Genomic DNA, 21,729 nt, shown 5'->3' with positions numbered 1-21,729 from the left:
TTGGCTTATACTTACAAGTATACAGAAAAGTGTAAGTATATTCAGCCTATACTTGTACTTAATCTTTTGATTGAGATGTACTTAAGATGTACTTATATATATGATATACTTCTATATCATCACTGTCCAATGAAAAACATGTATCTCCATTTTTTGCGATTTTTACTTTTCTGCATCATTTGAGCTCAGCAGCCGTCCTTTACATTGTGTGAAAATTTAATGATGATTGGACCAATAGAAGTGGTCTAAAATTGCTTAGAATAAACACATTTTCCATTAACTTACACTGAAAGTAAAGAACGTTTTTGCCCTCTCCTGTAAAGTTACTATTTTGGAGATTTTTGTTGGACAGCGATGATATATTAGATATACCATTCTTCATGAAATTTACACACAATGTAAAGGGCAACAGGCATTTTCAAACTATGTCAAAACTGAAAAACGAAATTTGGATATATAATTTTACTTATGTTATACTTCAATGTATAATTTTTAAACTGAAAAGTGGGCCAATTTAGTCCCAAGCAGTACTGAAATAGTACAATTATACAAGAATACAAACAGTACATTGATATTAGTATACTTACTACATGAAAAATACTTGAACTTTACTCAAGTTTAACATTCTAAAATGAAAGTATATTTAAGTATACTTTTTTGTAAGGGTGTACATGGTAACCGACTGTATGGCACAGTCTTGGCAGATCCTTTAGTCCACAGGTCCGATCCTGAAGATCTACCACCCTGGAGAGTTTAGTTTCCACTGTAATCTAACACATCTGACCCAGTTGGCCAAGGCCTTCAGCAGTATCTGAATATTGGAACCAGGTGTGTTGAAACTAGACAATCAATAATACATTTGTCTGTGAATTTCTGCCCCCAAACTGTAACCACTTAAACTCTAAGACTCTGTATGTGTGTCTGCTTTTCAGTTCATCCTTCTTCTAATTACACAACATACACATTAGTTCCATCATAGTTACTGAATAATAAGTCTTAAGATGAACCTTAGCAGTCACACTTTTCATCGGGGGTAATGAAAGCATGTTGTATTACATACCAATTATTTCTCACTCATGGCTCATTAAAACAAGCAGAGAAACTATGTGAAAAGTGCAGATTCTAAACTTTCAATCTGACACATCAGCACAGTAGAAGACGTAGAAGATTTGAGTTTGATGTAGTTATTGTTGTGTCTTGTTTTGGTAGAAAGTCAAACCGTCCTTTATATTTTTGCCATGTTTTTGTCTGTTCTTAAAGGGGAATTCCATCAGTTGTTCAAAACTTCTGCGTAATTATTATTTCTCCTTTCTAGTGAAAGTTGCAGAGTCAAAACCTGTCAGAACTGTTCACAGTGGTGGTGATAGGAACCAGACGTCCACCTCTAAAAGCTCCTCACAGAAAGTTACTACAGGAGATGGTTATGAATTCACTGCCTGATTACCGAGACACTGTTATATAATAGTTTCAGTCTTCATTTTTTAAATGCATTCACAGCGGAGAGATATATGTAGTGTGTTATGAGGCAAAATAGTCCCCAAAGAAAACTTATTATTTCAGATTTTCCACTATTTTCCATCATCAACATTCCATATAAACTCAGAAGACTCGTGTAGGTTCACTGGTGGTTCTGGATAGTAAATAAAATGTCTATATTAGTGTTGTAGTCATGGCGACCCCTGGTTCCTATCAGCACCACTGTCTGAAAGAAATCAGAGTTAGCACATTTCTCAACTGCTGGATGAAAAGAAGTGCAGAACTCAAGGCTGTTACATGTAAATGAAGCATATTAAGTCTTAATGTATTTGTGTAAGCAAATCTACATGGTGAAGCGAAACAAAGCTCTGCCCCCGAGGGCTTCTTTTGTTAAAAAACAGGAAAATGTGTTGTATTCATTGCTTATGCTAACAGCTTCCTTTTGTACGCCACATCTGAAGCATAAAGGCGGCCTCAGTCTCGCCGTATTTCAGCGTGTTGGAGTAAAACACAGCAGTGTGATTCAGTAACGCTGCAGTTTCTGCTAAGGGCTTTACTAGTGGTGGCTGGCATGAGAGGAATGCATTTTAAATGAGCTGTACACTGTTGACATTTGCTTCTCTTCATTCAGTGCGGGCTGGCAGCGTGTGAAAGGAGATCTGACGCAAGAGAGCGTGAAAGGAGACTTCGTCAAGGCCTTCAGACGTGCGTGTGTTTAACACGTCTTCCTGCAGCCCAAAACTGTCCAGAATGGACAGTACTTTACTAAGGCCAGCCGTGTTAACCGGCCCGTATTCTACGTTTCTCTTGTCTTTGAAAGGGTTTGGGTCGTTTTATATACCCAAAACAGTCCTAATGCATTTACATGATCATTTACTAACATATGTGTACCTTACAATTAAACAGGCTGTTTGTTCATGTACCTTTAAATGAGGAATTTCACTCATAATTAAGTGGTTAAGATGTAAACAGAGCGGTTCAGAGTGGTTTGGTGTGAAGTGCTCTGTTCTAGATAAACTTACTGAGTCAGAACTGTTCACAGTGGTGGTGATAGGAACCAGACGTCCACCTCTAAAAGCTCCCTCACAGAAAGTTACTACAGGAAATGGTTATGAATTCACTGCCTGATGACTGAGACGCTGTTTTAGGATAGTTCTAGATAAGATGTTGGTCTGAAACAGGTTTTTAAAAATATATTCATGGTGGAGGGATACATGCAGGGCGCTGTGAGGCAAAATGGCCCCCAAAGAAAACATGTTTTTCCACGTTTATCACTTACTATCTTATCTTACTATCATCAATATTCCACAGAAAACTCAGAAGACTCGTGTAGGTTCACTGGTGGTTTTGGATGGTAAATAAAATGTCTATATTTGTGTTGTAGTCATGGCGACCCCTGGATCCTATCACCACCACTGTAAAGACATCTGAACCATTTCACACCAAACCACTCTGAATCACTCTGATTACATCTCAACCACTGGAATTATGAAGAAAATTCCCTTTAAAAAATTTGTAGAATTGCCCATTAAGCCCGATATGCAGATGTTTGGACGCCCCTGGGCAAATGACATCAATGTATTGATGTTCTAAGTAAAAATAAGTGAACACGTTCTCTGCAGAGAACACACTTCTACACATTTAATGCGCAGTTGCTGTTTATTTGCTGAATTTAATGACAAAGTGAAAGCAATGAAAGGCCCGTGCATAAGTTATAGCACATTGGACATTTTAAGTTTTTCCAATATGTTAAACTATATTTATTACACGTCTGTGACCTAAGAATAGCTCCGCCAGTTTGTATCGAAGTCCCTGTAGTTGCTGAATAATAAGCTTTAGTATGTATAAAGGCAGGGATTTTAGGGGGTTAAACTATATGTAATATTCAGTTGTGTTCTCTGTATAAAATGTGTTAAACCCTCCTTGTAACTTTTGCATGAGTGAGTGTGGCTAAACTGCTGTAGACTGAATAAGCGAATATATGTAAATGTGCTGATTTTTCACAGAAACAATGAATGACAATGAATTTTGCAGCTTAGTTTCCACATAAGTTGTGGTGGATTTATAGAACTCTTTGCAAAGAAGTGAATTAAATCCAGTTTTTCATGATACGGACCCTTTAAACGAAGTTGTAAGTGTGTGAATGTGAAAGGTATGTCATAATTCTGGCAGGAGAAGGTTGCATCTATATTCATTGTGGCGTACAGCAGGACGGGACATGAACACACACACACACACACACACACACACACCGCAGCAGAGCAGAGCCGTCTCACTGAGTGGCTTCATTTACATGAGTGAAAGCTGAACAGTTCATAGTGTGGAACTGCTGTACTGTACCAGGTGCTAATGTAATGTCTGGAGTAAAAGAAAACACATTTGATTGCCTGTAGTCTTCGTTTTTTGGATCTTGACCCATTTTTCTCCCCACTGAAGTTGTGGCCAGTTCACGTGATCTGCCTCTTTTAACATCTGAGTCTTAATAGATGCTCAAATCGTTCCTGCCGTTCCTGCTGCCTATAACAAAATGAATAGCAAAGTAATGCATTCGATAATTAGAACATGGATCGCAGGGCGTGTTTTCAGCAAAGAATCAGTGACCTGACTGGTTACATTCAAACTGACAAACCAATCATAAAGAACCTTTAAAGGTGAATGCTCTTTTATTGAACAGGCAGCAATGGAGAACAGCCTTTACGGCAGACACTGTCACCACATTGACCCACAGCCCAGCGCAGGATGACATGGTTAACAAATGCACACATCATTAAGCTATGACCAACAACATATTTACGAAGAAAGTCTCTCTAATGCTATCGCGGCACCTCCCAAGAGCCTCTTCACATGGCTGCTTTGCATGGCCACACCTCTAGTAGACCTCCCCCCTCCTCCCAGAGCCACGTCCTCACCCCCCAGTGCAGCAGATCTTTTTGCCTCGGCTATGACGGCTCAAAGGCCGGTACGGCGAGCTGCACGTACCATCCCAGCTCCTCAGGCAGCAGTGCATCCAGGCGGCACCCCTGCGCCAACTCCTCCCATGCCACCTTCTCTAACGACGGACATGCCCGCAGAACCACTGCACTCAGCTCCGCTGCCAGCTTGAAGTGTCACTGGAGGGCCGTGGCCAGCACTGCCAGGCTGCCATGCTGCTCCACCAGCTGGTCCCTTGCCAGCCACTGTTCAAGCATCCTCGCTGCCGCCACTTTCACCGGGCTCTGATGCTGTGTCTCACTTCGCCGTGCAGCTTCTTCTGCCATCTTCACCCTCGGATCTTGCTGCACTGCTTCTATTCCTGCTGTCTTTGGCTGGGCTCAGGCTTTTCCGCCATCCGCCTTTGAGTTTGTGGAAATGTCACTCCTCTCCAGTCCACTTGGGAGCACTATCCCACTTCTGATACCAGTGTCAGATGCGGGAAACATTGTTCCTGTTCCTTTATTGAACTGGCAGCAAAGAGGAACCGCCGCTCAGCGCCTTTTTCACTCTACTTTGTTGATGACAGTCTCTTACACTGAGCAGTTTTTATTCAGTTCACCACTCCTAATGTAACACCTGATTGGGTTGATGATGCTCCAAAAGCTTCTGAATGGAGGAATCAGGTGGATCCGGTTAGAGCTGCAATAAAACTCTGCAGGAGAATCAGCAGGAGCTCAACTCATTAACTGCAGTCACTTACTGCACACTGTTACTGCACAAGTGGAGAAATGATGGAATGTGCAGAGTCTAAACTTTCAATCCATATCACACTTGTGTTTGTAAGAAGAAATATTTTATCATGATATGAATTTTGTGAAAGGTTTTATTTGTGTGTGCGGTGCTGTTTTGTAAAAATAAAATCTATCTTCTCATTTTTGTCATGTTTTTGTTACTGTTTAGCAACAAAACAGAGAAAGTCAGAAGTGCAGACTCGAATCTGTGGGTGCAGAATGTAGATGTAATTCACTGCGTAATTACTGATGTAGTTACATGTAAAGACAGTAACCCTAGAACTCCTAGGCTAGCTTTACACACGTAAACTTTCATGCAACTTTAGTTGCTTGAAACATACATGAAACCAAATTTCACTTGAGTTGCTCCATATAAATCGTCCCAAAACTCATCTGGAACTCAGTTTTACATAGAAAAACAGTGTAATGTATTAAGAGTAACTGAATGTGTTGCATGCAACTTTGTTTTTGAGTCGCTTTGTGTAGCTGACAAATTGCATGGAAATGATGTTGCATGCAACTCACAACATGCAGTTAGTTGCATGAAAGTTTAATTGTGTAAAACCAGCTTTGGTTGTTTGAAACCAACTTGAAAAATAAATTTGTATAACTTACTTAAGTGCAGTTTACCTAAGTTGCATAATGTAAAGTGTCCTGCAACTCATTTGAAACTCAATAACGCATCACATCGTCATGTCAAACGGCTTCGTTTCAATAATGATCAATTTTACTGGATCAATGGACAAGAAAATAAAACAGAAGATACAGATACAGAGCGTTTTTAATTCTACTACCAAAGGAACGAACCTGATTGAACTGTTGATCCTCCATGAGCTTCTGAATGGAGGAATCAGGTGGATCTGATTAGAGCTGCAATAAAACTGCAGGAGAATCAGCAGGAGCTCAACTCATTAACAATCACTTACCTGCCTGTTCTGTATTCATAAACACATTACCATCTGTTGTATCGTGTATAAAACAAGTTTTTTACTTCTTACAAAGTTGGTACCAGAGGTCTGTAGGAACTAGTTCAGTTTACTCACATGTGCGGATGTAAAATTTAGATATGTTTATATTATCAAATGATAACACTTTTACTTCTGTTTCAGTAGTGAGGAAAGTCACTCCATCTACTTCTTGCTTGGTTGAATTTTATCTTTAGAGTTCCTTTCACTTCTCAGTTTGGTGCTTTTGCATTTAATCACAGACCAAAATTATCCAAAAAGAGAAGAAAGGAGTCTAACGAACTTCAGTTCCTGTGCTGAGAGATGCTAAATATACACAAAAATATGGACAAAAGTATTGGGACACCTACACGTCACACCTACAGGAGCTTTTATGACTCCCATTCTAAATCCAGAGGCATTAATGTGGAGTTGGTCACCCTTTGCAGCTCTAACAGCTTCCACTCTTCTGGGAATCTTTCTACAGGATGTTGGAGAGTCTGTGGGAATTTCTGCCCATTCATCCAGAAGAGCATCTGTGAGGTCAGACACTGATGTTGGACAAGAGGGTCTGGCTCACAATCTCCGTTCTAGTTCATCCCAAAGGTGTTTGATGGGGTTGAGGTCAGGACTCTGTGAGGGCCAGTCAAGTTCTTCCACACCCAACTCACCCAGTCAGGCCTTTATGGAGCTGGCGTGCTTTACTCCGCTCCACCCGACGCTTGGCATTGTGCTTGGTGATGTAAGGCTGCATGCAGCTGCTCAGTCATTGAAACCCTCCCATGAAGCTCCCAGTGCAGTTTTTGTGCTGATGTTGATGCCAGTTGAGGTTTGAACTCTGCAGTTATTGATCAGCAGAGCGTTGGAGACGTTTATGCTCTGTGCTCCTCAACACTCAGTGACGCGCTCTGTGACTTTACTTGGTTTGACTCTTCGTGTCTGAGTTGCTGTGGTTCCTAAACGCTTCCACTTTTCAATAATACACTCACAGCTGATCGTGGAAAATCTAGGAGGGAAGAAATTTCATGAACTGACTTGTTGGAGTAGTATCATCCTATTACAGCACCACACTCAAATGCAGTGAGCTCTTTGGACCCATTCTTTCACTAGTGTCTAAAAAGTCAGACTGCATAGCTAGCTGCTTGATTTTGTACCCCTGTGGCCATGAGACTGAATGAAACACCCGAATTCAATGATAAAGAGGTGTGTCCCAATACTTTTGTCCAGATAGTGTACTAAGAAGCTAAACTGCAGTTCTACGAGTTGCTCAGCACTCCAGGAGATTTAGGCCTGACGCTTTTTACTGAAGTTCTCTAATGTAGCTAGCGAGTAATGAAAGCTTACACCCCACCAATTAGCACTGTGCAAACTGCATGCCTGAATCATCACACACTTCAGACTGCTGGGATCATGAGGTCTAGAGCCAGAGCCATGAGGAAAACACCTCCCTTCTGATCCGCGTGCTGAAAACATTCAACATTTATGGGTTACAAACTCCAGATCCAGATTAGAAAGCTCAGATTCTTTATACACCCATCAGCCAGAGTTAAACTACAGTCAGGATACAGACTCCAGACGTCCCCAACACATGGAGCCCTACAGCCTCTGAAAGTGATCGTGTTACATTACGTCTTGGTAAATCCATCATTGCGTTAAACCCTCATAAGTTCCTCATGGCTACAAGGCTTTGAATCTCCTCTTCTTACATTTGGTTTAATTATTCTGACTCATTGCTCTTTGAAACAGGTGGAAAGTGCGGATTCTAAACGTTCAAAGCACAACACATTTGTGTTTCTGAGTTGAAGAAGAGATATTTTATTATGATTTGATGAAGTTATAATTGTGTAGAGTCTTGTTTTGCAGACAGAAAAACAATCCTTTACAGTTTTGTCACAGACTCAAACCTGTCAGTGCAGACTGTAAATTGAACAAAAACTTATTTCATTATATCTGTATGTAATTAACCATGTAATTCCATATCACTGCTGTCTGAACAAAACCTTGTATCTCCATTTTTGTTGTTTTCCAGTTTTTTTGACCAATTTGAAAATGCCTGTTACCCTTTACATTCTATGTAAATCTCATCATAATGGCCAAAAGAAACAGCCTAAAATTGCTTGGAAAAAAGTCTGGTTCCATTGACTTCCATTAAAAGTAAAGTAAGTTTTTTCCTTCTCCTCTAAAGTTACCATTCTGGAGATACAAGGTTTAGTTCTGACAGCAGTGATATATTGCTAGTAATGCTAGACCTCTAAGGCTTGTTTTACAAGCAACTTTAGTTGCCTGAAACTCATTTGAAACTGCTACAGTTGCAACCTTCTCAACTTAGTAAAATAAGTCAATTAAAAGGTCAAATATTGTTTTAGAAGCAGATTAATTGACACGATATGTGGTTTATTGGATGGTTAAAAAAATGAAGATAATCTTGATCAACTTTATGTAAGGTTGGTAGTTTTTCATTTTGGCTCCTGAGCCACGACAATAAACAGTGCTTCTATGACATGATAAAGGAGGCATGATATCCTAGATATTTATTATATATATGCTGCTAATTTGGCTAAATATTGGAGTAATTGAATGTGCTGCATGCAGTTTTGTTTTTGAGCTACTTCCTAACTGTCAAATTGCCTGGAAATTGTTTCATGCAACTCACAACATGCAACCAGTTTCATGCAAGTTTTACCAGGTAAAAACTAAACTGCACTTAAAGTGCATAATGTAAAGCGTCCTGCAACTTGATTGAAACTCAGCTGCAACATTTCCAAGCATGTCACGTTTGTGAAAAAGTCAATCAAAACATCACATTGTCATGTTGAACGACACTTTCAAACAATTGGTTTTCAGATCAATGGACAGTAAAATAAAAGAGAATATGGTTTATTTGGTGCTTGAAAGCTGCCAGCCAGTTGTTCTGCTGTTATCATGAATCTACACAGCTGGATTTTTAATCTTCTCTCTTGATGCCCCTCTAATTTCACAGAGTGCAGATGTCTCTGAGATCTGATGAATGAAAATCATCACAGAATTGGAGACTGAGATGAACTTGCAGTGCTTGTAGTGTTGCATGCAACTTTGATTGTTTTTACATTGTTAGTTGCATGTTGGGAGTTGCACGTATTTGCACGAAAGTTTCACAGTGTAAGGCCAGCCTTAGGATCAATTAGCATTTATAAAGCCAATTGTGAGCTCCGATGTCAGGGGTATAGTCAAGTTTAATTATCTGCGTTTGTGCACAGGTGTGGCTAATTGTTTCATAATTATGCATTTTACATACCTCACATACTGTACATATATGAATACTCTGTGCTTGTCCGTGTCAATCCCCACTCTCGGCTTTCACTTTCCTTAAACAAACACATCATTATGTCATTTCCTGTTCGGTCTGGCCGAAGCCTCTGGGACCGAACAGGAAGCCGTGCGTGTGTGTTTTGCAGGAATGGAGATTTCCCCACTCTCTCTAACGTCACACTGTTTACAGTGCACCTCGTTGCCATGGCAGCTCAAACCCTCCAGGTACTACTTTGACATCAGACCTTTATCACTTTTGTGTCAGTTGTAGACTCACACTTAGCATCCGTTTTATTAGAAACACCTACCTTTCATTTCCACTCACTGGCCACTTTATTAGAAACACCTTCCTCGCACTCCCACTCACTGGCCAATTTATTAGAAACACCTGCCTCGCACTTCTACTCACTGGCCACTTTATTAGAAACACCTACCTCGCACTTCCAATCACTGGCCACTTTATTAGAAACACCTACCTCGCACTTCCAATCACTGGCCACTTTATTATAAACACCTACCTTGTACTTCCACTCACTGGCCTCTTTATTAGAAACACCTACCTTGTACTTCCACTTACTGGCCACTTTATTAGAAACACCTACCACATGCTTTGCTTACTGGCCACTTTATTAGAAACACCTACCTTTCATTTCCACTCACTGGCCACTTTATTAGAAACACCTACATTGGACTTCCACTCACTGGCCACTTTATTAGAAACACCCACCTTTTACTTCCACTAGTTGGCAACTTTATTAGAAACACCAAACATATAGCTCCACTATGTAGGTGTACAGTTACAGACTGTAGCTCCCCTCTACCCCATTCATCATTGGTCACTTTCAGATTAAAGGATCGCTCTTGTCCAGATATTGTTTGGGTGGTGGTCCATTCTCAGCACAGCAGTGGCACTGACATGGTGGTGTGTGAGGTGCTGGTAGGAGTGTGTTAGACAGCTGCTTTCTGGAGCTTTACACACAAAGATATCCAGACAAGAGCAGCTCTGTGTTCAGAAACTGACCTGTCAGGTTTTTAGAAGGGATTTACTTTTTACTTTAGATTGACTTTTTATACATTTAAATGCTTGCAGCTAAAGGCTCAACCACACTAGACTAAAATTTCTATTAAAGACTCGAGACTTAATTCACACTCTCGACTTGACTCGGACTCACACACTAGAGCCAGTACAGGAGACTCGACTCACACTCACTCCCAAAAGACTCAAGACTGAACTTGGATTCAGACTCAAGAGATTCGAGACTTTCATCTCAGAGATCAAGACTCGACTAGGACTCACACCTCCAAGACTCAAGACTTGACTTGGACTCACATTACAGAGACTTGAAACTCTACTCCTCGCCTCCTCAGAGACTCAAGACTCAATTTGGACTCGCACTTCTTGAGACTCGTAGCTTGACTCAAAGTCGCACCCCAGATACTTGAAACTCTACTTGGACTCCAGAGATTCAAGACTGGACTCGCACCCTGGTGAGACATGACTCAATTTCAAGACTTGTACCCCAGAGACTGGCGACTTGACTCAGACATGCATTAAGTGACCTGCGAACATCTCTGGCAGCTGTGTTTCCATTGATTACATGTGCAACAAAAGAGACCATTTAGCTTTGCATTAGTGTGTATTTACATCAAACATAGGTTGTTGAACAGGTGCAGATATCAGTTTGTCTGATGGGAAAGATAAATAACTTCATAAGCATAACGTCCTCTGGGAAGGAAGAGTGCGCGTCGGCCCATGAGCCTCTGAGATGTTATCTGTGCTTGTGTGTTACTTGAACCACAGTAACCAGACACCCAACACATACCTAACTTTTCTCAAGCCCGGCCCCTCCATCGTTACAGCGAGTGGACGCATGTTTTCAAACAATTAACACAGTTTATCTCCTTAAAAGTACGAGTGGACACGACAAAGATGCCGTAGCTTGACTGAGTAATGTGAGTGACTGCTAGTTAGCCGGTTAGTTAATTGTCCAGTGTGTGATAGTGCATTAACATTAAGCTAGTTAGCTGTAGCCGTAGTGCACCAGTAGACTGAATGAAGTGACTGACTGACCCTTCTGCACTTCAGCCCTGCAGTTCCTCGCTCTGGAGGCGGCGGTATTTGCGTGATCGGCCGATAATCACACGCTGAGAATGCAGTGGGTTACTAACATGTCTAGATTTGTGCACTCCAGCATTTGGCCGGCATGGGCCGTTTGTCCTGGCCGGTCTCCATTCATTATACATAGGACTACATCAGAAACGACCATGCATCTCTCTCTCTTTCTCACCCTCTCAGTGACCCACACACAGAGCGGCCCACCAGGAATTGTCCCGGTTCTGCTGATGGCCCGTTTTCCCTCTACCTAACCCTAACCTCAACGCCCCCCTCTCTCTTTTCCCAGCCTCTCTCTGTCGCTCTCACAAACCTACATAATGATCTGGTCTCATTAAACCCCACACACCAACACTTCCTGCCAAACAGGAAATGTGTGTTGGTGATTCTATGACTGCACTGCACACACACATACACCTGTGTTTGGGAGGGGCAGGTAACCCATGGCAACACAGTGTTTTTGTGAGTGGTTGTCATTGCATCCACCTGCTCATGTGTGCATATAAACGCCCTTATGTGTCTCAGTGAGAGTCCACCACAGTTCAGTCTACATCACAGTCCACCACAGTTCAGTCTGCTACATCACAGTCCACCACAGTTCAGTCTACATCACAGTCCACCACAGTTCAGTCTGCTACATCACAGTCCACCACAGTTCAGTCTGCTACATTACAGCCCACCACAGTTCAGTCTACATCACAGTCCACCACAGTCGCTACATTACAGCCCACCACAGTTCAGTCCACCACAGTTCAGTCTACATTACAGTCCACCACAGTTCAGTCTGCTACATTACAGTCCCACCACAGTTCAGTCTGCTACATTAGTCCACCACATTACAGTCTGCTACATTACAGTCCACCACATTACAGTCTGCTACATTACAGTCCATCACATTACAGTCTGCTACATTAGTCCACCACATTACAGTCTGCTACATTACAGCCCACCATAGTTCAGTCTGCTACATTACAGTCTGCTAACATCACAGTCTGCTACATTACAGTCCACCACATTACAGTCTGCTACATTACAGTCCACCACATTACAGTCTGCTACATTACAGTCCACCACATTACAGTCTGCTACATTACAGCCCACCATAGTCAGTCTGCTACATTACAGTCCACCACATTACAGTCTGCTACATTACAGCCCACCACAGTTCAGTCTGCTACATTACAGTCCACCACAGTTCAGTCTGCTACATTACAGTCCACCACATTACAGTCTGCTACATTACAGTCCACCACAGTTCAGTCTGCTACATTACAGTCCACCACATTACAGTCTGCTACATTATAGTCCACCACATTACAGTCTGCTACATTACAGTCCACCATAGTTCAGTCTGCTACATTACAGTCTGCTACATTACAGTCCACCACATTACAGTCTGCTACATTACAGCCCACCACAGTTCAGTCTGCTACATTAGTCCACCACAGTTCAGTCTGCTACATTAGTCCACCACATTACAGTCTGCTACATTACAGCCCACCACAGTTCAGTCTGCTACATTAGTCCACCACAGTTCAGTCTGCTACATTACAGTCCACCACATTACAGTCTGCTACATTACAGCCCACCACAGTTCAGTCTGCTACATTAGTCCACCACATTACAGTCTGCTACATTACAGTCCACCACAGTTCAGTCTGCTACATTACAGTCCACCACAGTTCAGTCTGCTACATTAGTCCACCACATTACAGTCTGCTACATTACAGTCCACCACAATACAGTCTGCTACATTACAGTCCACCACAGTTCAGTCTGCTACATTAGTCCACCACATCACAGTCTGCTACATTACAGTCCACCACATTACAGTCTGCTATATTAGTCCACCATAGTTCAGTCTGCTACATTAGTCCACCACATTACAGTCTGCTGCATTACAGCCTCATAGCTCCAGTGCTAAAACTAAAAGACGCAAACTTTAGACATCAAACATGTCTTGACGGCTCAAGTACGTTTAGAGTAAGGTGGGAAAATGTGTCATTTATTTTTCACTGAAGTATCACTTTAAAGGTTTAGAGTGGGGCCACGTGCTGTTTTAAAACAGGCCTTTTCCTCAGCAGGCCTCGTCTGGTATAAGAGAGGGGGAGTGAATGGGAATTAAAGTGGACCCGTGTGGGAGTGAGTGTCGTAAATCACTCACAGAAAGCTTCCTCTGCTCTCCCTCGGTGGGCATTGTGTCTGCGGAGCTGGATAAATGTGGTGTTGTTAGTGGAGAATAGAGCGCGATTTGGAGCTCGTCCAGAACTTAATCTCATGAGCTCTTCTCAAGCACAGAACTACAGCCTATGGTGACTGAGTAGAGACCACATTGGAAAAAAGACTTCCATTTTAGGCCTTCACATTTAGCTCATTTAGACCGAACATTTTATTAAAATAAAAATTATTACAAACATCATAACTTGTAATTTGCTTTTTATCATGTGATTTTTAACCAGTGTGGAAATGTTATGAAGAATGGACCAACAGAGTTTAATTAAAATTACTTAAAAATATACTCTCAACATCAACTTACATCAACATGCATCACAGCTGAGAATGGTTTTCTTCTCCTCCTAAAACGTTGCCATTTCAGAGATACAAAGCTTTGATGTATCTTGTCTTCTAATTGAAATATAGTCTTTCTGCTGGTTAAGGTAGGCTCTGAGTTGAGACTTTCTCTAGCTTAGACTCTGTTAGTTACAAGGCTGTCTTGTAGAACCCAGTGCTTAGTTGTAACTACTAGCTAAAGGTGTGAATTGTAGGGGCCGGACTATCAGTCACAAGGCTGATAAATTCAGGAGGTGTTCCCCGGAAGAATCAGTGTGCTTGACTTCTAATTGAAATATAGTCTTTCTCCCAGGTGCTCGTGCAGTCTCTTGTCATCTCAAGGCTTGACTACTGCAACTCGCTCTTGGCTGGTCTCCCAATGCAGCCATCAGGCCTCTGCAACTCATCCAGAATGCAGCAGCAAGACTCGTCTTCAATCTCCCCAAGTTCAGCCACGTCACCCCACTGCTGCGCTCCCTTCACTGGCTTCCTGTAGCTGCACGCATCAGATTTAAAACCCTTATGCTTGCCTACAAAGCCAAAAATGGGCCAGCCCCTCCCTACTTGATGGCAATGGTCAAATCTCGAACTGTACCACGAGCCCTTCGAGCTTCGAATACAGCTCGGCTTGACCCGCCATCCTTCAAGGCGCGTGGAAGGCAAGCATCTAGACTGTTCTCTGTGCTGGAGCCCAGGTGGTGGAACGAACTCCCACTGGCTATCCGAACAGCAGAGTCTCTCGCTGTCTTCAAACGCAGACTGAAGACCGTCTCTTTATACAGCACTTAAATGAGCACTGAGTTAAGTATTGATTTGTAATGTATTGTACAGCACTTATGTATTGTATTGAATTGTATTGTATTGTATTGTATTGTATTGTATTGTAGTGTATTGAATTGTACTGTATTGTATTGCACTGTTCTGCGTTTGACTCTGTCCCTTTTTCACTAGGTGTCAATGACTGTCTGATTCTAGCAGTGTCTGAGCTCAGGACTGGCTTTCTCTCTAACCTATTGGTAACTAGCAAAGATTCTTTCTCTGGATAGACAAAGCACTTTTTGTAAGTCGCTCTGGATAAGAGCGTCTGCTAAATGATGTAAATGTAAATGTAAATATAAATGATATCATTGCTGTCAAAACAAAACCTTATATCTCCATTTTTGTCTTGTGTGTATATATATATATATATATATATATATATATATATATATATATATATACACACACTCATTGAGCACTTTATTAGGAACTCTACAGTAATACTGGTAGGGCCTCCCTTTGCTCTCAAAACAGCCTCAATTCTTCGAGGCATGGATTCCACAAGATGTCGGAAACATTCTGAGATTCTGGTCCATGTTGACATGATTGCATCATGCAATTTCTGGTGCACTTTCATTCTGTGAATCTCCTGTTCTACCACATCCCAAAGGGGGTTCTACTGAATTCAGATCCAGTGACTGTGAAGGCAAATGAAGAACACTGAACTCATTGTCCTGTTCATGAAACCAGTTTGAGAAGACATTTGTGACATGGCGCATTATCATGCTGAAAGTAGCCATTAGAAGATGGTAAGTTGTGGTCATGAAGGGGGGCACGTGGTCAACAACAATACTCAGACTGTGGCATTCATGTACGATTGATTGGTATTAGCAGGTCCAAAGTGTGCCAAGAATACATTCCCCACCCCATTACACCACCTCCACCAGCCTGGGCTGTTCACACAAGGCTGGCTGGGTCCATGGATTCATGCCGCTGGCACTAAAATTCTGAACCTGCCATCTGTGAGCCTGATTCACCAGACCAGGCTATGGTTTTACAGCCTCCACCTGTCCAGTTTTGGTGACCCTGTGCCCACTGCAGCCCCAGTTTTCTGTTCTTGGCTGACAGAAATGTTCTTCAATGGTCAGGAAACCCACAGGACCACCACAGAGTAGGTACTATTTGGGTGGTGGATCATTCTCAGCACGGCAGTGACACTGACGTGGTGGTGGTGTGTTAGTGTTAGTTTTTAAACACTGTGTCCACTCACTGTCCACTCTGTTAGACACTCCTACCTTGTTGGACCACCTTGTAAATGTAAAGTCAGAGACGATAGCTCATCTGCTGCTGTCGGTCATCCTCTAGTCCTTCATCGGTGTTCACAGGACGCTTCTGATTGGACATTTTTGGTTGGTGGACTATCCTCAGTCCAGCAGCAACACTGAGGTGCCACCCGTCGTATTAATAATGTTATTTTATTCAATAATAACTCATACAGCACAGACTGAAATATTATAGGCTAAATGCTAGAAGGTATTTCAAGATGTTTTATTCAATATTAAGTTTATTTAGAGAATAAAGGACTTAATTAAACAATTAACATCTAACTGTAATTATCTAGTTATACTCGTCAGTCTAACTCAACTACTGAAGGTAAACGAGCTGTTTCATTAGGTTAAATCTCACATAAGATAACATAAATAATGTAGGCTATAATCAAAAGTGCAGCTCTCACGATTTAAAACCTGCACTTTCAAATCGCAATGATGACACGTTTGATTTTAACCTCCCAGTGAAAAGCAATTTTTCATCCACCCAAAAATGTGATATGATTAACATTCAGAATCATATATGTAATTTTTATGTTATGGGAAATTGCTGAAACACGCTTGTTGCTTAGAAGCAACACTGCGATGGTGTAATGGATTTAGCCAGCGGCAAACAAGGTGTCACTTATGCGGTCACTCCAGAGGACACTGCACTAATTTCTTTAGCTTTTCATTTAGGATACATTTTTACTCAGCATTATTTTGTGTTTTGGTTTATTTAGGATCTTATCACACATTTAATGTCCATGCAGCATTAGTGGCTGGAAGCCCTTTCCGGTAGATTCAGTCACGTAGCCGTCAGCGTGCAGGGGGTTTAATTAGCGTCATCAGTTTTATTTAGAAAACAGAAGTTCTGACTACTTGAAAATGTGTATTTTGCATGTTTGAGCAAGGTTTTAAAAGTTGAATGTGGTTTTAACTGATTGTTGGATGTCTGAGAAATCAAAACATTACAATGTTTCATTATGGTAATATGGTGTCTTTGAAAATAACATGAAATTGTAATTTATTTGGAGCATTTTTAATATTTAAATATCCACAAATTGTGTAGTTGATCAGTTTTATTCCAAATATTTAGATAAAATATCCTGTTTTTCTATTATGATGCTCTGCATCATTTCTTTCCATTGGTGCATAAAGCAACATGCCCCACAAGGACCCCCACACTTGTTAGACAGTTATGCTTTTATAAGTTTTAAAACGTTTGGATTTTTATGGGTCCATTTTATGTATCAAAGGTGATTTATTTTTATGCTGCGCAAAAGAGGGTTGAAATGATTTCACAGTAACCAAAAGCGCTCTACTGTACCTGCACTTCTTTACTCATCTGTTTTATTCACACATTAAGCTAAGTGTGAAGGTCATGTGTGTCGTGGTCAGTAACCGAAGCGCTGGTCATTAAATGGCCCAGTGCGTTTTGAATGAGTGAGAACGTGCAGCTGTGATGGTCAGAGAATAAAACAGCGCTGTTCCACAGAGCCATTAGTTATGAATGCTGCAGTAAGCGGCTGACCCTCAGCAGCACGCTGACGCCACTCAGCACCAGCGCTCTGAAAGCAGGGATTGATGGGAAATGCTACATTATCATTTCAGTCACCATAAACAAAGCACTGACCGTACTGTACAGTCTGACCCTAGCTGACCACACAGACCTCCGGGTTAGAGCAGACAAGTATGCGAAAAGAACATTATAAGCGAGCATTTGTGAGAATTGACCCTCACACTGGAGCTACAAGGCTAATGTAGCTAATAAGTAATGGACACATAGGGGAATTCCACCAGCTTTTTGAAATTTGCATCATTCAATTTCATTCATAATCATTGAGATTCAGTCTTTCAGAGTGGTTTGGTGTGAAATGGCGCTTTTCTCCACTCCAGCCAACGCCTGGCATTGTGCATCTTGATCTTAGGCTTGTGTGCAGCTGCTCAGCCATGGAAACCCATTTCATGAAGCTCCGGAGATACAGTTCTTATGTCGATGTTGCCTTTAGAGGCGGTCTGGAACTCTGTAGTGAGTGATGAAACAGAGGTGAGCGATTTTTGCGCGATATGCACTTCAGCACTCGGTGGTCCCACTCTTGAGTTCGCATGGTCTACTGAGCTGTTGTGGCTCCTAGACGCTTAAATTCAAATAACAGCACTTAAGAGTTGACGAAGCAGATCTAGCATGGCAGTAATTTAACAAACTGACTTGTGGCAGAGGCGGCATCGTATGACAGAGCCACGTTTGAGCTCTTCGGTACGACCCATGTTTGTCTATGGAGACTGCATGGCTATGTGCTTGATTTCATACACTTGGCTGAAGTACGTGAACTCAATGACTAGGAAGGGCGTCCACATACTTTTGGCCATATAGCATTCAACTGAAATGTAATTAAAAGGCTCATATCGCTGTAAACCTATGCCTTGCATGTACCTCCCCCGGGATAAAGGCCAAAATCTTAATATTCATAACCATTTCTTGTAATAACGTCCTGTATTGTGGTCCCTTTCAGCATTAAACTTTTCGGATGTCTGGTCACGACAACACGGATTCCGGATTTCACATCAAACCACTCTAAACGACTTCATTCACACAAACAGGCAGAAATTTAGTGAAATTCCCTTTTAAGGTTTAATCTACAAGCACAACATTCTCATTTTCATTAACTATCATTTCAAGTGTTACTGCAGTGAAAACTCCATAACACAGACGAGTCAGCAGCCAGTTTACAAACACATTTTAAACAGTGTTTATTCATATAGAAATAAGTACATTTCGCTTTGCTTTTTGTAGTTACACGTCGTAAAAAGAGAAATTAAACTCTATTAGCTTGAAAAGGGAAGAGGGGGAAACTCAGTCAACTGAAATTACCATTCAGTGTTAAAACCTGAAGCCCTTTTAAGCTTTACGCTTTCAGAAAGCGTGTGCGTGCGTCGTGTGTGTGTGTGTGTGTGTGTGTGTGTGTGTGTGTGTGTGTGTGTGTGTGTGTGTGTGTGTGTGTGTGTGAGATGCAGTGTGAATATGTATGTGTGTGTTTGTGTGCGAGTTCAATAATAAGTCCGATTCACCTGCAGGAGTCCAGACCCGGCACGCGGTTCTCAAAGGCATTTCTTTCTTCTTCTTCCATTTTCCTTGCTACGGTGATGCCGTGCACTTTCGGAATGAACGGAGTAGAGAATGTGTACAGCCCTAAAAAAATATATAATAATAAAAAACAAATAGAAGAAGGAAAAAAAAAAGTCCCGTTCACTCCTCATACAGCAGACAGGCAGTCAGGCTACACACGACACTTTGAGAACGCTGCGCCAGTTTACCAACTCTTTCACTTCCTCTACGAAGAAAACGCTACAAAATCTCCATCAGCCAGTCCACCAATGACAGTGCAGCTGTGATACAGAGCACCAATCAGAGACGTCTCCACGCTACTCTCACTCAAAGAACTCCGACATTCCAAAATTCCTTCAAGTCTGGCCAAAAACATTAATTGTACACAACTTCTCCCCTTCAACCAAACGTCCGTCAGTCAAGACACGTCTGAAGTTTGCTTTTTGTAGTTTTGCGCTGGAGCTACGAGGCTAATGTAGCTAAAAAGTAGTGGCCACCAATTACTATCATGCTAACTGACTAAATCATCACACACGACTCGAACTGTATTACGTAATAGACGTGTTTATGGGGTTTCTGCCACTGTATAGTACCAAAAAGGTTCGCAACGAGTTCAGGGATTGATGGGAAATGCTACATTATCATTTCAGTCACCATAAACAAAGCACTGACCGTACTGTACAGTCTGACCCAAACTGACCACACAGACCTCTGGGTCAGAGCAGGCGAGTGTACAAAAGAGGCCATGATAAGTGAGCATGTGAGAGAATGAGCAAAAGGAATAGTTCCTAAGTAAAGTAAAGGACACAGGGGAATTCCACCACTTTTTCAAAATTTCTACGGCTACGTTCACATTACCAGGCCCAAGTGGCACAAATCTGTCCTAATGTGACTCAGATCTGATGTTTTCAGGGCTGTGTGGCAAATCTGATCTCAAATCTGACCTGAGCCACTTTCATATACGGTCCTAGATAGGATACGTATCCGATTCGTGGTCATGCGACCTTAAATGTGACGCTCAGATCAGAATTCATGTGTTTTTTCCACTGCGCCATCATTCAGCGTTACCATGGCAGCAGCGCCGTACAGAAGTTAAAGCCTGTAAACGGTGGAAAAGCAGCTCATCTCACCTTTTTCTCCTTCGTCTCGCTCTAATAATGAAGCTGAGAGCTGATCAGAGTTAATTATCTTCTCAGCGAAGCTCGTTCTGCTCGTTAGTTTGTGCTGATGATGCAGTGATTCATTCACGTGACGTTACTGAGTAGGATGAGCTCATGAGGGTCATTTCAGGACGCCGGTTCATCACATTAATGACAGATTTGAGTCACTTACCTAAACGAGTGTGAACCATCGAGTCAGAGAGATCGGATTTGAGCAATGAGGCCTGTGAATGTGAACGTAGCCAAATAGACTTATGTGGTTTGTGACACTAAACAGTACCAAAAAGGTTCCATATGCAGTATATTGAGCTGCTCACAGGTAGCAAACATGACCCAGCGTTTAGTTTAATGGTCATTTACTCTAACAGTCTACCTCCTGAATGAGAAGAGTAATTATCATTATCAGAGTCAAAATCACCATGAAAACTTCTTTCTGTCATTGAACCCGAGTTAAGACACAGCATATCGGCTTGTTTGGGGCGAGTAGATGCTTCAAACTCCTTTTTCACACAATATGAAGGAACATTAACTGACATGGCAATTTGCTCAGGCTTAACATAACCTGAGGTTATTTCTACAGATCATTTTACAGCACTGGATTAATATGACCTGGGATTATTTGCAGGGTTTGCCTTATCGCACAGGATTAATATAAATTGAGATTAATTCAACGTTTCATTTTATAGAAGGTAAAAGCTGCTGGAATCTTCACTGAAGTGCCAAAAATACTCACATGGTGGATTCGGATGTGACTAAAATCTCAGAGAAACACCATTAATTATGTTGTATGAGGCTAATTTGTGGAGTATAAGCTTCCAACACTCGTTAGTTACATTATCCTCACAGCTCCAGCGCGAAGCCAAAGAAGCAAACTTCAGATGCCGAACGCGTCTTTGCTGACCGACATTTTGAGTAACAGTGAAAATCGTGTCATTTTAATCTTTTGCCATGTATGTAGCTTTAAGCTTCAACCTGAGTCGTCCTAAAGTCCCGCAGTTCCACTTGCATAAGCGTTCGTTTCTCCTGAGTCTCGATCCAAACTCTGAAAAAAAACACCAACCCTGATGCTCCTCTCTGCTCCAACAGCACAAAACATGAAAATCACTCGGTGGACAAAAAGAAAACATGGCGGTGGCAGCTCCTGGATGAAGCGCAACCGCCTAAATCCAGGCTACTGAAGGGAGGATGCTAGGAAAGAAGGCATCTTCAAAGAGCATTGGAACCAGCTACACTGCAACAAACGTATATACTGGCACGGAAAAGCAACTTAAATGTAGGTAACAAACCTAAAATTTCTCATTATGAGATTTATGTAAGAA

At 41.7% G+C, this 21,729-nt stretch overlaps 1 protein-coding gene across 2 annotated transcripts in view; it reads right to left on the bottom strand.

Annotated features, from left to right (window-relative positions):
* Window positions 1-20,580: 20,580 nt before the first annotated feature.
* The window catches only part of fam53b (family with sequence similarity 53 member B), a 54,511-nt gene continuing 53,362 nt past the window's right edge, over window positions 20,581-21,729 (bottom strand). For both annotated transcript variants that reach the window (XM_036571871.1, XM_036571870.1), the window contains one exon: window positions 20,581-21,729. This exon is cut by the window's right edge and continues 602 nt beyond it. The gene's annotated coding sequence lies outside the window, so the exon portion shown is untranslated.

Source organism: Colossoma macropomum, unplaced genomic scaffold (assembly GCF_904425465.1).
Source record: "Colossoma macropomum unplaced genomic scaffold, Colossoma_macropomum, whole genome shotgun sequence".
NCBI classification, from domain to species: Eukaryota; Metazoa; Chordata; class Actinopteri; order Characiformes; family Serrasalmidae; genus Colossoma; species Colossoma macropomum.
Note: the sequence above shows the minus strand (reverse complement) of the source record. Positions and strands in the feature narration are given on the sequence as shown.